The sequence below is a fragment of the Rattus norvegicus genome, chromosome 14 (assembly GCF_021556685.1).
Source record: "Rattus norvegicus strain SHRSP/BbbUtx chromosome 14, alternate assembly SHRSP_T2T, whole genome shotgun sequence".
Taxonomy (NCBI): Eukaryota; Metazoa; Chordata; class Mammalia; order Rodentia; family Muridae; genus Rattus; species Rattus norvegicus.
Genome location: NC_141547.1, coordinates 63,231,277 through 63,247,372, shown reverse-complemented (window position 1 = coordinate 63,247,372; position 16,096 = coordinate 63,231,277). Strand labels below are relative to the sequence as shown.

Here is a 16,096-nt window from a genome sequence, read left to right as displayed (position 1 = left end):
GCAGGTCTCTGTGAGTTCAACATCGACTTGGTCTATATAGTAAATCCCAGGCCAGCCAGTCTCAAAATAATATATTAATATATTTTTTTCAATCTTCTTCTAGAGGGTCCAGATTAGATCTTTCAACTACCTTAGTCTCAGACTCAGGGTACAGACCTATGCCATCAGGCCTAGCTCAAAACTGTTATTCGTGTGTGTGTGTGTGTGTGTGTGTGTGTGTGTGTGTGTGTGTACATGCCATGGAGTACATGTAAAGTCAGAAAACAACTTTCAGGAGTTGGCTGTCTCCTTTCACCTTGTTAGATAGGATCTCTTTTATTTATATTACTTCTATTCTTAATTATGAAAATGCATGGGGGGTTGCTGTAAATGTGGGTGCTCTTGGAGGCCAAAAGAGGGTATCAACAGACACCTGGAGCTGGAGGGACAGGCAGTTGTATGGATGCTGAGAACTGAACTCAGGTCCTCATCAATGTGTGCTCTGAACCACTGAGCCACCTCTCTGGCCCCTCTCATGGTGGTTTGTTTTGTTTTGTTTCCACACTGCATACTCCACTTGGACCTGCACACTTTGACACAATTCTCTTGTCTCTACTGTAGGAGTGCCATCAGGTGTGTGCCATCACATTTGGATCTTTAAAAATGATTTATTTATTTTTTCTTCCGTGCAGTAGTGTTTTGCCTGCCTGCATGTCTATGTGAGACTGTCAGATCCCCTGGAACTGGAGTTACAGACAGTTGTGAGCTGCCCTGTGGGCACTGGGAATTGAACCCAGGTCCTCTGAAAGAACAGCCGGTGCTCTAACCATTGAGAAATCTCTCCAGCCTCCATTTGGCTTTTTAATGTGAGGTCTGGGAATGGACCTCGGTTCATCAGACTTATATGTCTAGCTCTACTTTGTGCCCATCCACCATGCCAGATCATGGAAATTGGTATCTTTAAGAAAGCCACTTCCACTTTATCAAGCACAAGTGAAAAGATCCTAATTCTCCATTGAGAAGGAACTGTACCTGAGAACAGAGGACAGGGCAGACCTGTTTCTCCCAATCATCACACTTAGCAATAAATCCCTGCTCTGAGCTGGTGCTGAGTCCTACCTTCTCCCTTTACTCATTTCTGCAGTCTACACCAAAGAACTCCTACACCTCTGTAGGAGAGGTCGGATTACAGAGAGGAGTGCCTGTGAGATTCTCCGAAGAAATCCTTCTATCTCAGTTCTAAACTGTTTACGGAACATGGAAATATATCATTAAGAGTAAGATGTTTGAGGCAGGGCCTCCACCTTTGCTGAGAGTTTATCCCACTAGTGTAATGCCATGATAGTAAATAAGTTCTTCCTTGTGCTCATCAGAACCTTTTTGAAAATTCGCTCTTCCCTTTTTTCTTCTCCGCCCAGAGGAAAGGATGTGGACAATTATTGCTCATAATCTTCTGTATTATTTGCAGGGACAATACACAAGTTCTCTCTTTAATCCGTTCTATTTTCACTTTTACTTGTGGAAAAAATGAAAACCTACTTTTCATTCCTTGTCATGTTTTGGACGCTGTTCAGAATGTGGCCGAAATGAGAAGCTATTGACTAGATCTTTGTAGAGATGGTAGCTTTCGAAAGACAAAAAACAATGGGAGAAATTAAACAGGAAGTGACAAACTTAACTGTAGAGTTCTTGCATTGCTGTGCTATAGAAATTAATAACTCGAGCTGGAAAAGCACTTGTGTTATGCAGCACAGCTAAGACTCATGTGTGTGTACATACATGTATATACCGTGTACATACATGTATATGATATCTAACAAATTCAATTGTATTTATGAAGATACACTTATGTATTGTACCTGCTATTAATGAATATTTACCTAATGAGATTTTTTTAATTAGAAAAATCTTTTTGAATACATCAAGTTTCCAATAGTCTTATTGATGTTTTCTTTTCCTCAAAATCCAGTTAATAAATCATGTTCTGGAAGCCCCCCAAACTCCCAAATCCTTAGCAAAGTAATCCTCTTCAAACTCTGTGAGCTTTTATAAGACAGTCCATCACCCCTGTCCAGGAGTAGCTTCAGTTCTGAAGGACTGTGCATCATTCTTTATGCACTGTCTAACGAAGGTGCTCCAAAAGACACACTTTTAATCCGAGGGCCTGGGAGGCAGAGGTGGGCAGAGCTCTGCGAGCTCAAGGTCATCTTGATCTACATATCAATAACATTCGAAGACAACAATGAAAGCTAAACAAGAAACAACAACAACAAAAAGCCTTGCTGTTCTTCATACACAGACCTCTGATCCTTTGAACACGTGAAGAGCTCGTAGCCAATCAGGCCAGCCAGTCTTGAAATAATAAATACATAAATAAAAATTTAAAAAAAAATAGATCTTCCAGAGGACCCAGATTACATTCTCAGCATCTCTGTGGCAGTTTACAGCTCTTTATAATCCCAATTCTAGGAAACTGGGTTCCCTCTTCTGGCCTCAATATGCATCACACACACACACACACACACACACACACACACACACACACACACACACAGAGAGAGAGCACACAGGCATTCATGTGGACAAAATACTTATACACAAACTAGTTAATTAAAACATTTTAAATGGGGGAATGCATCTGTTAAATACTTAAATGTTTGACCACATCACAGTGCTTAGCCCTTGGTGGACTAGTGTGGAAACAGAGTCCATTAATGAGGAAACAAATAACTGAAAAGACACATGTCAGGGCTATTTAGAATAGAGCTGGTCTCAACAGCACAGTGAAGCGATGCTCTGTTCACTCTTTCTCCTGCTTCATCAGTGAGCCAAGTTGCAAACGAGGGGAAGCCACTTGACAAAGGCCACTTGAATCTCTTCTTTCACCCAAAGGAGATTCAATGACTCCAATCCCTGGAGGAATGCTGTAAATCACCAACCACCTAGAAGGAAGCACAAGTTTTAAGTTTGAATGGACAAGGCTGTACTAAATATGACATAAATTGTGAAACATTCATGTCCAATAATAACGCTGATTATTTAAATACTTCCCCAGAATTCTGACATTTGCATGCAAAAGATGTCTCTCCCAAATCAATAACATTCATAAATAAAAATAAAAGCTAAACAAAAAACAACAAAAAAAATCCCTTGCTGTTCTTCATACACAAAAGTCTGATCCTTTGAACACATGAAGAGTTCATAGCCATCCACGTAGAAAAGATGAAGGATCCAAAGAGAAAAGGACAATGGAGATGAATGCAAAATTCCTAGGAGAGAGGTAACCGACTTATCCATCTACGAAGAGGTAATTCTTTTACTTCTAAACCTGGCCCAGTAATCATTGTGTTCCTGGCCCCTCTTCAACAGAGACTTCTTTAACAACTATGACAAGGGGCTGGTTGAAGACCACTGATTGCTCTTCCAGAAGAACTGGGTTTAATTTTCAGCACCAAAATGACAGCTCACAGCTGTCTATAACTCCAGTTACAAGCATCTGCATGTAAGTGATTCCATCAAAATACTGGCGTGTTCAACCTTTATTTTTTTAAAAAAGGTTTATTGATTTTATGTATATGAACATGCTGTCACTGACACACCAGAAGAGGGCATTGGACCCAATTACAGAGGGCTGTGAGCCACCAGGTGGTTGCTGGGAATTGAATTCAAAGAGCAGCCAATGCTTCTAACTGCTGAGCCACCTCTCCAGCCCCTCAACCTGCTTTCTTATGCAACTGAAGAAAACCTGCCCAGGAACTGCACCACCTGTAGTGGCTTGGACCCTTACCCCTCAATCACTAATCAAGAAAATATTCATTAACATGCTTACCCATCAGTCTGATGGGGGCAATCCTTCAACTAAAGGTCCCTCTTCCCAGACGACTCTAGTTTGTATCAAGTTGACCAAAAAAAATGAGCAAATACACCCCAAACAAGACAAATTCTTTAAGACTCATTCTGGATTCCAGAATCAGTCACCAGCCGTACCCATAACCTTCCCCTTAGAGGTCAAGGAACAGACTGCAAGGAGTATCTGGGCGTCTTCTGGCTTTTCTATACTTCCAGCAAGGTCCCCATGTAGTGTGGGGAGACCTCTAATCCACCCCTGGGCTTTAGCTTTTTCTTTTGCCTCAGTCACCCTACTTCTCTCTATGATACCATCTGCTACACTAACGTGCTTCTTACACTTTCTTTCTTTGAGTTAATATTTACACACACACACACACACACACACACACACACACACACACACACACACACACACACACTCCCTACCTGCACCTTTCAGGAAAGCTGATTGTGAAGTTTGTGGGAAGTCTGCAAACCTCAGGAGGATCTCGAATGTGGTCACTGGTAGGAATATTTACTTCTTGTATAAGCGACTCCCTGCCCCGTGCCAGCACTGGCTGTTAAATTCCTCCCAGCTACCACTGCCCACTCCTTTATGATTTTATTTCCTCTCTCGCCTCCTGCAACCTGTCTAAATTTAATTCAGAAATCACCATTTCTAGTTAACACGGGCTCACAGAACATTTGCATTTGAAGATATAAACTGCTTAAGAGCAGATGGTGTCACCTCTCATAAGCCTTTATCTCCTGTCTGTACCGTGGTGATAACATGCTCCTTATTGGCTAGGGTGGGACTCGATGAGGACACAGACACAGACACAGACACACACACACACACACACACACACACACACACACACACACACACACACACACACACACACACTTGGCATAATCCTGCCTGGCTAGTGTTGCTGGTGTCCTCCCACATTCGCCCGGCCTTGGAGTATTCAGTGTCCACAGACACTGTGGTGCTGTTATCCTTCTGAGTACCTAGCATTGATGGCTCAGCAGTGAAGTGTGTTTGGAGCCGGAGAAACGGTTTGAACTGGAAAGGGTGGGTAACTCACAGCAACCAGTCCTCCCTTGAGTACTGCTATAGCATGTGAAAAGCAGGCCTGTTGTGCAGGACTGGACCCTGAGAAGTTTGGAATGGTTCTAAACGGCCATTCCTAGGTTGTTATCCGTGTTGGCTGTCCTCCTCTTAGACACTGTCTGCTCTGGGAGTCCTCACCCAGTGTTCAGCTCTGTCTAACTTTGCTTGGTTTTGTGGAAAGAGGTGTTTTTCCTAGCTGATGTGAATAGCCCGGGCAAGGTGCAGGGGCGGCCCTTTCCCAAACTCTTCTCTGAGTCCGAATTGAGGCCTTCCATGACTCCTGGCACCTGATTTGGGGAAAGGCTATGGACCTGTTTGGCTGGGTGGGATTTGAATTATTTTTGCATTGTGTGACCAGCATATGTGAGAGAAAAAAACCTGGCTCACCCATTCAAAGAGCTTTCAGCCTGCAAGGTGAGGAAGACACAGGGCAGGGGTGGCCCTGGCTGTGACAGTGGGAACACAAGGTGGCCGTTCACTCAGCAACAGATCAGGAGGCAGAGAGAGCAGCACCTGAAGCAGGGCCTGGGATTGCTTTCTAAATTCAGTTCCTAGAGACCTGCTACCTCCAACCAAGTCCCACCCCTTAAAGGTGGCACAGACTCCTTAAAGGGTGCCAGCAGTTGGGCCACAGGTGCCCCAAACATCAGCCTGCGGAGGACATGTCGGGCTCTAGCACAGCAGAATTCCTCTCTGGTTCTTTGAGAATGGAAATTGTTCCCTACTGTTAAAACCACACACATTAGTGACTCGTTAGTACCTCGGAAATGGATGAAGTTGAGCTTGGCGAGCTGGCTTCGTGGATAACAGCACTCAGTGCACAAGCATAAGGACCCGGGTCCTAATCCTCAGCACCCATAACTCCCATTGCTGTTGGGAGTGGAGACTGGAGATCAGTTGGATTTCCTTGTTGCAAGCCTAACTCTGACCTCTGACCTCTGGCCTCTGGCCTCTGACCTCTGACCTCTGACCTCTGGCCTCTGACCTCTGGCCTCTGACCTCTGGCCTCTGACCTCTGGCCTCTGACCTCTGACCTCCTTCTCCATCGGCCCCATGTGCTCATACACACCACACAAGTGAAACAAGCAAACAAACGCATAAAGCGTTTCGGGTTTTTTTTTTTTTTTTTTTTTGCTTTTTTGTCTGTTTGTTTAAATAGAGGTTGTTTGACCTTGGGAGGTACTAAGGTCTCTTTCTATTGTTTTTGCGGCTCCAAGGCTCCTATGGAAGAGTTCATTTTCAAGTTAGGTATGTTGGGGTATAATTACAAAAGAAAAATATCCAATAATATTTACCCATTTGGGTACAAGTTTCGACAAACACGTGTGCCAACACAGACCATATATAGAGCATTTACTGATGCCTTTCTCAAGTTTACCAGGGCTCCACATAGCCAGCCAGGGTCTCCCGCTCTGGCTGCAACAGCCACTAACTGCATCCCAAGTGTTGCATGCAGGATCGTACAGCATGTATCCTTTTGAGTCTGCCTTCTTTTGCTTAAAGTCACTTAAGACATATCTACACTGTGCTTGTGTTAACTTGCTCCTTCATAACTGTAATTTTGCTACTGTTAAGATTCGTACTATAAATATCTGCTATGCAGGACCCCAAAGGGGTTAAGACCCAAAGGCTGAGAACCACTGTGCTAGGTCATGATACACTACATGTATAATGGCAGTCCCATAGACTTTTGTTTTTAGAGACCACTTTTTATTGTTTTTGTTCCTGAGACAGTTTTTGTTTGTTTTTTAAGATTTATTTGTTTATGTATGTGAATACACTGTCACTGTCTTCAGACACACCAGAAGAGGGTATGGGATCCCATTTCAGATGGTTGTGAGCCACCATGTAGTTGCTGGGAATCAAATTCAGGACCTCTGGAGGAGTGGTCAGTGCTCTTAACCACTGAGCCATGTCTCCAGCCCCAGTCCTATAGATTTTAATGGAACTGAAAACTATCTGCCCTCTAGTGACAGCAGGCATTGTAAAGCCATAGTACCTTGTACTTGGGATGAAGGTGAGGGAAACATGCCACTGTACCGCCATCATAAGTCACTCCTGGCACAGTTACCACAGCGCAGAACCTTTGCTAATGACAAGAAACAACTGTGTCCCTGGGTTGTCTACTGCACTCTACTTTCTGTTTTGCTACTTACAAAAGCAGAGGCCAACCATAATACAGTATGACATGCCAGACCAGCCTCATTAATCTTGTGTTAGTTGTGTCTTTCTATGACCTCCCACAGGCTGTGAGGAGTGATTAACCTGTGCCATCTATATTTGTGTAAGGATGCCTTGTATTGTTGGCACAATGGCAAAACTATCTAGAATATGTTTCTCAGAATGTGTCCCCATCATTAAGCGATGAGTCTGTCCTCTCTGTTTGCTAAATAGTATTCCACAGTATGGAAGTCACATGGTTTGTTTAGCCATTCACCAGTTACCCAATATTGGGATTGCTTCTAGTTTGAAGCAATTAGGAGCAAAGTTCTTACACAAGCCTACCTGTAGAGTTTTGTATAAACTAAGGTTTTTGTTTCCTTGGGTACATTCTACAAACTGTTTTCTTTGCTTCTCCTACTCTTGAGGCTCCCTGGTTGGTTATCACCCTCAAACCCACCAAGATGGGAGCCATGTATTACTTTCCCAGGATACAAAGCGGTTCGTAAGTTCCAGATCTAGGAATACTGCTGTTGTCTGGTTCTTTTGACAGCTAACGTGCCTCAATGGACACAGGCACAATGGAGCAGTGGCGACAGCAAGGGAGGAATGAGGAGAGCACAGGCATGCCAGGATGGGGCAGGGCTTCTGCGGCAGGTGGTGTGATTAAGGGCCTCTTAATTAGCAGCCCAGCTGCCTGTAAAAACTGAACGATGCTTCTCTGCTCACAAACTGGACTGGTGACTCACTGAGTTATGATTTGCTTCAGTCCACGCTCACCATTTCTGCATCTGAGCTGATCTACAGCAGTGGATATACGGCTGCTATACAGCAGGGGATATCTGCACTCAAGTGAGGCGGTTAGACAGACGGTAATGAAATTTAAGCAACGATCCTAGTGGGCTTGCCATGATCTACTCTAACTCATTGGATCATCATGGTTACCCAGAGCTGGCAATGGTTTTCTCACTTTGAAGATGTTACGGGATCTGAGATACAGAGGCAAGATGACTAGTAAGGGGCAGAGCTGGAACATAGCCTGTTTGACTTGCAAGCCTGATCCTCAGCCATCAGACTAGCCTGCCTTATACTCTCAGCCCTTGACTCACATGTACTGGACCTCTTCTTTGGCTCTCTTCCTCTTCCTCTTTCCCCTTTCTCTCTCTCTCCCTCCCTTCCTTTCCTCCTCCCTCTTCCTCTCCCCCTCCCCCCTCTCTCCCTCTCCCTCTCCTCCCTCTCCCTCTCTGTGTTATCTGTTTCATATAACCCTCATCGGCTTTGAACTTCCCGTGTAACTGAATTCCAGCTCCTCCTGCCTTCGTCACTCAAGTACTGAGATTACAGTACAAACTACCATGCCCAGCAAGGTGACTCATTGTCTATTTTTCATAGATGAGGGAATAAAGACTCAGAAAAACGAAGGAGCTAAGTCAAGGTCTCCACGCCTGTGGGTCCTGGAGTTGGGAATGAAGCCTGAGTGCCCATGCTCCTACCACCTCTCCCTACCTCTAATAAAATCACTTGGTTTTCCTTGGACTTGACCTAAGTTGAGAGGCTGTCGAGGACATGAAATGAAGATGAATTTGCCCGAGTCTCTGTTAACCTTGCTGCCTGCACGTTTCTATGGGGAGCTGGCTCTGTGCAGCCTGCTGCCCCAGAGAGGATCTCTGTGGGGACCAGGAGGGACATTGTGAAAACGTTCTTGTTTTTACCTTTTCTGAAACAATAAACTCCCCCAGGAAAGCTTGGAAAGAACAAAAATGAATACTTGTTAAGAGTAGATTTACAATAAATGTCCTTTGCATCCTTTTGGCTCACATTCTCTTAATAGGCCGCTTATTCTGGGCACCACACTTGCTCTAATTAGTTTTTGCATCATGTGCCGGTTAGCCTCCTGAGAGAGAGGGAGCCTGAAAGCAGGAGCCACAGCTAGGCTATAAAACAGCCGGAGCAGCCCTTCATCGCTCTGACCATGTTTCTGCCTAGCACAGGAGAAGGCTGCCCTGTTCTGGTCCATCTTGCCTGTTCACAAATGCCCTGATGCAGGAGATGTTTGCCGCCCATCATCACCTCCATCAGTACCTTACATTAGCTTTCTGCTAGCGCCGTGCTCAGCACTCTTGGAGGCTTACTATCGCTGCAGGCTTTATGTAGCTGTCAATCCCCCTGTTGAATTATATGTTCCTGAATATGGAGAAATAGATCATGCAGGATGAATGGGATCAGATTTCCCATCACCCAGGAGCTGCTAGTTATATAGGAGAACCTGGCAGGTATATAAACAATCAGACTCCAGGGCATGCTCTGACCATGCCACTGTGACAACAACAGTAACAAGAAACATTTGAGGAGGGTGGATCCTGGTCTTGGCATCGGGAAAAGTTCTGCACATTTATATGCTTCCGTCTGCAGTGAAAGTGTTACTGTAACAGTTATCTATTATTCTGAGACTGGGTAACAGCCATAAACTCTCAGCAGAGAACATTTATTTTTGTTCCCTCATTCATGATTGGCTGCTTCCAGGGCAGCTGCCTGTTGTCTGTGGGCATCTGGGCTGCTGCGGGGAGGGGGTGGGAGGGAGTGGCAGCTCTGGAAAGTTCTCTGCTGAAACAATTTACTTGTTTTAGAATCTGGTCTTCTCCAATACTTAGCTCTAACTGGTCCTTCCAGCAGGGACCGGGCCAGGAGAGCCATTCTAAGGATGACATACTTGAACCCTTGAGGCTGGGACTCGAGTCGGGCACCCTCATTTCTGATGCATTTTCATTTGACCAAGGAAAATTTCCAAGGATAACCCAGACTGAGGGAATGAAGAGACAGATTTTAATTCTTGATGTGAGGAGTTCCAAGACTTATACTGTGAGGGGAATGGATTCCAGAAGGGGTAGAAATTGCAGCCACTTCTTAGAACTTCTGGCTAGCTCTATTACTACCCCTGTTCTGCAGATGATAGAACTGATACACAGATAATAATGGTAACACACACGAAAGGGATATAGCATCACCAACAGAAAGCTTTCACATCCTTTTACACAATCATGGAGGTGAGCTCACACTGCAGTCCTGTTGCAGAGGCCTGGCTGACTTGCCCAGAATGCAATTGTGGGTCAGTTGTAACTGACAGTTCCCATGTGCTGCCATCCCTCCCCTCAGGACTCTGCTTTTCTGCTTGAAGCTGTCTCCAGTGCCAGGATGCACTCCTCACAGACTAGAACAACATTCCTATTTTAAAAGTGAATTGACCTTTCTTACCACGCACTTGGCTATCTCCATATTCTCCATGCATCTATCTTTTCTGTACTGGGTCTTACCTTTTCTATTTCAGTTGTCTTATCCTGACTTAAGCTCCCCATGCATACACTTCCCAATTCACCCTATTTGCCCCTTCTCCTCATCAAAGCCAATCTTCCTTCTGCAAGTGTGCAAACAAGTCACAGCCAGCAAATGCAATCTGTGAGATGGGACTGTGCAAGAGGAGAATGTCAGAAGGTCCTGAAAACTGGTGGCCATTGGCAAGGGAATGAGATAAACACGGGAAAACTTGAGGATGACCTGCTCAACTTTCTGCTCCCCGAAACATCACCCCACAGCCTCCAATTCTTGGCTCTGTTCTTGCGGACCCTGCAAGCTTTTCAGTTCTCAATAATTCTCTATTAAAATGCAAATACCTACTGGGAGTTGTTAAGCCTTATCAGCTAATGGTTGACTGTGGAATGAACACAAGATCCTGTTTTAATAAAGCACAGGACAGCAGAGGGACAGGGCCACAGTGTGGAAGATTCAGGAAGGAGAGGGTATTTATGGAAGGGTCATTTTCTGGTCTTTCTTCTATTTTGGTCCAAGTGAACTTTGCTCACCATTATCCACAGCCACCTCCTTTGCCTTCTCAACAGCGGTGGATTTAAAATGGTTGGTTCATTTCTCCTTGACCTGAACATCCGCTGAATTAAGGAGGGATGCTGGCATAGCTTTGCTTTGCCTAAATTAGGCAGGGTAAGAGCAGTGCTAGCAAATAACTATACACCCCCCAGGTCTATATTTAGCTGCACTTGATTGCATGAGTCCCCTGGTACACATGTGGCCTTGGTAGCCCAGTGAGTCACACAGCAAAGCCAGGATGCAGACAAGGAGTTGGGCGAGCTTCTTCTGAGGCAGGAAGTAAGCTCCTGATTGTAGTCCTCCCATGGGTGCCCACCTGAAGGGACCAAAGGGGCACAGCTGCAGACTGTCCAACCCATCCCAATTCCCCAGAAAACCATAGAGCCATAGCTTGACTTCCACAGGGAAGGATAGCTGTCCCAGCCTCCTGGTAGGAGCAGGTCTCCATCTACCCATGGCTCTGAACATACATCTCTCTCCTACTGCACCTGCAGCAGGAGCCCAGGCTGTTTCATCACTGAGTGCACATCCAAAGTGCTTCTAGAGTGAAGGCGCCCACAAAGAGTTGGCAGCAAGGCAGCCTCATTTCAGAGCAGGATTAAATCATCCTAGTACTCCACACTTCCCTCAGGATTTGGATTCCCTTTACAGGTGTGATATTCAGAACATTTAATATTCAGTAAAGTACCATTACTAGCCAATCAAAAAAGAAAAGGAAGGCTTGCTTGCTCTGAAACAGGGTTCTAGGGCTGCCTGACATAAAGCACTAAGTCTTTCATTCCTGGAGCATCAGGCTTTCCAGGGTGATGCAGGAAGAAGATGGGTTGGCAAAGCCCCCCTCCCATCCCCCACCCCAGGGCTCGGGAGAAAATCTTCTTGCTGGATGGTATGGAAGTATCCCAGTTTCGTTTTGCTTTATTAACCCCACTGCTGCCCTGCTATATCCGGTCTGAGTGCCCTGTCCTTGGCCCTCAGCTCCAACTCTAAAACTCTGAAGAACCTGGGCTAGGAAAGTTCTCCTTGCAAGGCACTAAGTCTGTCTCTCTGTCTCTGTCTCTGTCTCTGTCTCTGTCTCTCTCTCTCTCTCTCTCTGTGTGTGTGTAAGAGAAAAAGAGAGGTTTCTAGATGTTGCAAATAGCCAATGACTACCACACTCACATGCACACACACACACACACACACACACACACACACACACACACACACACAGTCTCCTTGTAACCTTGAAACATCAACTTTACATTTCTTCCATTTTTTCCTTAGGCTGTTACCACCATTAAGAAAAAAATATTTTTTCATTTCCCAGTTACCTCCACATACCCTTCAGCTGGTGGTACACAGCTGGTACACAGTCCACTCAGGACCCAGAGCCAGAGGATTCAGAATTCAAGGCTGTCCTAGGTTACATCTTAAGCCGAAGTACATAGTAGGACTTGTCTTCAAAATAAAACAAATAAAATTATCTATCTATCTATCTATCTATCTATCTATCTTTCATCTATTAATGTAAAAACAAGCAAAATGATCTGTCCATAAGCAGCTGTTTGGTTTGTCCTGGTGGAGGATGGGGAGGTGGCCCACTCATTGAACAGCTCTCAGAATTCGATTCAGCTTCCACAGTCTCCATTCAAGCCTCATGGTTCTTGGTCTCTCACTGAACACGTAACTGGGGCTCATAGGTCCCACAATGGTAGTCAAGGCCTCGCTGGAGGAGGGGGAGGGGAGGAGGCGCCGAGCAGAAAGAAAGTGGGCTATTTGCAGTTTGTCAGAAATCCTAATGGAAATTATAGATTAACTGAGTACTCTTGTGTGCAACTAAGAAATTTAACTTCAACCGGCTTAGAGGAAAACAGTAGAGTTAATTGGCTCATGAAATCAATCCACAGGAAGAGCTGAAGTGAGTTGAGCCTCAGGGACAACTGGCGCCAAGGCCTCAAATGCCACCAGGGCATTCTCTCGTCACCTGTCCCCTCTGTCCCCTTTTCTGAATAGAAGTTTCATGCTCTACACTAGAGCTCCTCATCTGAGGATGGGGAGGGACTTTTGTCCCTTTTCTAGAGCACTATCAGCATTCGGAGAGATGTGTGGTTACCAAAAGTGGCTGGAAGATGCTATCAGCCTCAAGCACACAGAGGACGAAAACTAACCATGTCTGGTGATATGGAGAAACGTCTCACCCTATAGGCCTATGGTTTTGAACATTTAGTCCCCCAATTGTTGGTAGTGTTTGGGGAGGTTTAAAAGGTGCAGCCTTCCTGGAGAAAGTACATCCGGGGCAGGGTGAGATTTCATAGCTATACTCTACTTCTAGTCTACTAGTCTTTTACTTTTAGTACACTCTCCCTGCTTCCTGTTTGTGGTCATTTCTCAGGCTTCATCTGCCATGCATCCCTGCCATCATGGGCTCTTAACCCTCTGGGATCATAAGCCCACACAAACTCTTCATTCTATAGTTGTCCAGGCTATGGTGTGTCATCACAAATTCATCACAGCAATAGAAAGGTAACCAACACATCATCCTGTGTGGCACAGTGCAGCCTCTCTAAAGAAAAGATAACTTCACCTCAAATGTCAGTAGTGTGGTCGACGTCTGATACAGCCAGAACATATTACCATAGAGACTGCAGAACGGGAGTCATGATGAACGATGTCCCAGAAGTTGGAAAGGGCTGCATCTGGCAAGAGCCTTTCTTCTACTTGTGGTACTCTCCAATGGTAGAAAATGTCCCATGGTCAAAGAACCAGAGAGAAGAGAGAGAGAGAGAGAGAGAGAGAGAGAGAGAGAGAGAGAGAGAGAGAGAACTCAGAACCATCTTTTTATGAGGCACTGGCTTTTGTAATAATGGCATTAATCTGATGTTAAGTTTGGAACATCTCTTAAAGTTCCCCACTCCTGCTCTAACCACTTGGAAGGCAAAGTTCCCAGCCTATGAACTTTGGGGGACATATTCTAGTCAAAGCTTTCTCCCTGTGGTTGGACAAATGGCTGCTGGTAGCATTCAGATTCAAATCTAATAGTTTTGGTGGCCACCTTTCCCCACAGCCTTCCTTGTCTTGGACTGGACTTGCTGACTCTAGTGCCACTGCCAAAACCTCCAGGGATGTTCACGATGACTGTGCTTGGTCCAGGACTTACTCTTAAGTGATTAGAAACAAGAAGGAGGAATTTCAGAAGATTATGGAAGCTCTTTCTAGAATGCCAGTGGCTAAAGTAGGGGGGAAGCGTTGTCTGAGAAGAGGGAAAGACAGGTCAACAAACATGAGACTACAGCTACAAATGGAACCGCGTAGTTGGTGTTTAAGAGACCATTCTCTCTCTCTCTCTCTCTCTCTCTCTCTCTCTCTCTCTCTCTCTCTCTCTGTGTGTGTGTATGTGTGTAATGTATATGTGCATGTGGCATGTGTCCACACCTACACATATACAGAGGCTAAAGGTAGGGCATTCGGTGTCCTATTCTGTCAGTTTTTGCTTTGTTCTGTTAAGACAGTATCTTTCACTGGATCTGGAGGTAGGCTGGTGATCAGTAAGCCCCAGCAATCCTTCTGCCTCTGCTTCTCCTCCCCTCTCTTGTCTGTCTTGTTTTTAGTGAGTGCTAGAAATTTGAATCAGGTCTATACTTGGGAATGAACAAGTACTCTTACTCACTGAATGATATTCCCAGCCAGCAAAAGAGACAGTGTTCTTTAAAACTTAGGATACAAGGGAGCAAAGAAAGACCAGTGGTCCTCAGCAGAGCAAAGGTTAGGCATCACATTACTTTACTACACTACGGCATAGGCCAAGCCAGCACTCTATGCCAAGACCCTTTTTCCCCCACTCCACTCATGGAGACCATTCCTGTGGGACTCATTCTCCATTCAGAATCAAGGGGTGGTGAGTGGCTATTTAGATAAACTAATTATTGCTAATGTTTAGCTAGCTAATGAGTTATTCCTTCGAGCTGACATAATGCCTAACCCCATTATAGCTGCATATCCCTTAGAAGGCCTTTAGAGTAGGAAACCGTGGCATTCACTTCCAAAGGGAACTTTGGAGGAAGGTATTTTGGGTTTGGAGGCCTTGAGGCTCAGGTCTTTCAAGCAGGCAGTAAGTCATGCTATTATCTGAGTTAGTCATATTTATGAGGAACATTTTCTGAAGTCTGTGCTATGGAACACAGAGTTCCTGGGTGGAAATGTTACTGAGAATAAATCTTTTAGGATTTGTTCGGGAAGTACTAGCTTGAGTGACATTTAGTCAGTTTGTGCACTACAAGACTTGGAGTCTTTAACTGAATGGGTATGTGACTCTCAAAACAACGAACGGCAAAACAGGATTTTAGCATTATTCTACTTGGAGAAGGCTTTAGAAACTGCCTTTCTGTTACCTTCTGGATTTATGGAGAGCAACCTTCAGCCTCCTTTAAGCAAGATTTGCTTTTTCCTCTGTCTAAATCCTAAGCATTCACTCTTGGGTACCAAACTTGAAGACAGAGTCAATCTTAACAATTTCTAGAGGAGGTCAGAATGAAGATTAACAGAAGCTATGGCTTCCCATTATTCTATGAAACTCCTCTATATTGATTCTTCAAATCAAAGCCTAATCTTTTTTAAAAAGTTATAAAGAGTGGGGCCAGAGAGATGGCTCAGAGGCTAACAGCTCTTCCTGGGGACCCGAGTTCAGTTCCCAATGCTCATGTTGGGTAGCTCACAACAACTGTAACTCCAGCTCCAGAGGATCCAACATCTTCTGGCTTCCATGTGCTATTGCACTTTGGGGCACATGCTTGCATACAGACACATGCAAACATGTAATTACAGAACAAAATAATGCTTAACAAATTAGGAAAATGGTGAATGAGATGGCTCAGTATGCAAAAGCACTTGCAGACAACCCTGATGATCTGCACACAATCCCCGGGGCCGTATGGTAGAAAGAGAAAGCCATTACCCAAAGGTCGTCCTCTGGTTTCCACATACATGACATGAGTATGTGCATAGACACATACAGAAACAGACAAACAGAGAGACAGATAGACAGACAGACTCACACAAACCAGAAAGAAAAAGAAAAATAATAAAATAAATAATTTGGGGAAGAAACTCCTCAGCTTCAGGAACTAGAGCACCCGTGGGTGCCACAAGAGTGATTCT

General features: G+C 44.8%; 1 long non-coding RNA gene across 1 annotated transcript; it reads right to left on the bottom strand.

The window, feature by feature from the left end:
• Positions 1-2,585: 2,585 nt before the first annotated feature.
• LOC134481756 (uncharacterized) lies at positions 2,586-13,713 on the bottom strand. Its single transcript, XR_015637052.1, has 2 exons — positions 13,527-13,713; positions 2,586-2,921 (listed from the first exon to the last, which is right to left on the bottom strand). It is a non-coding gene; the product is annotated as an uncharacterized LOC134481756 (long non-coding RNA).
• Positions 13,714-16,096: the final 2,383 nt, after the last annotated feature.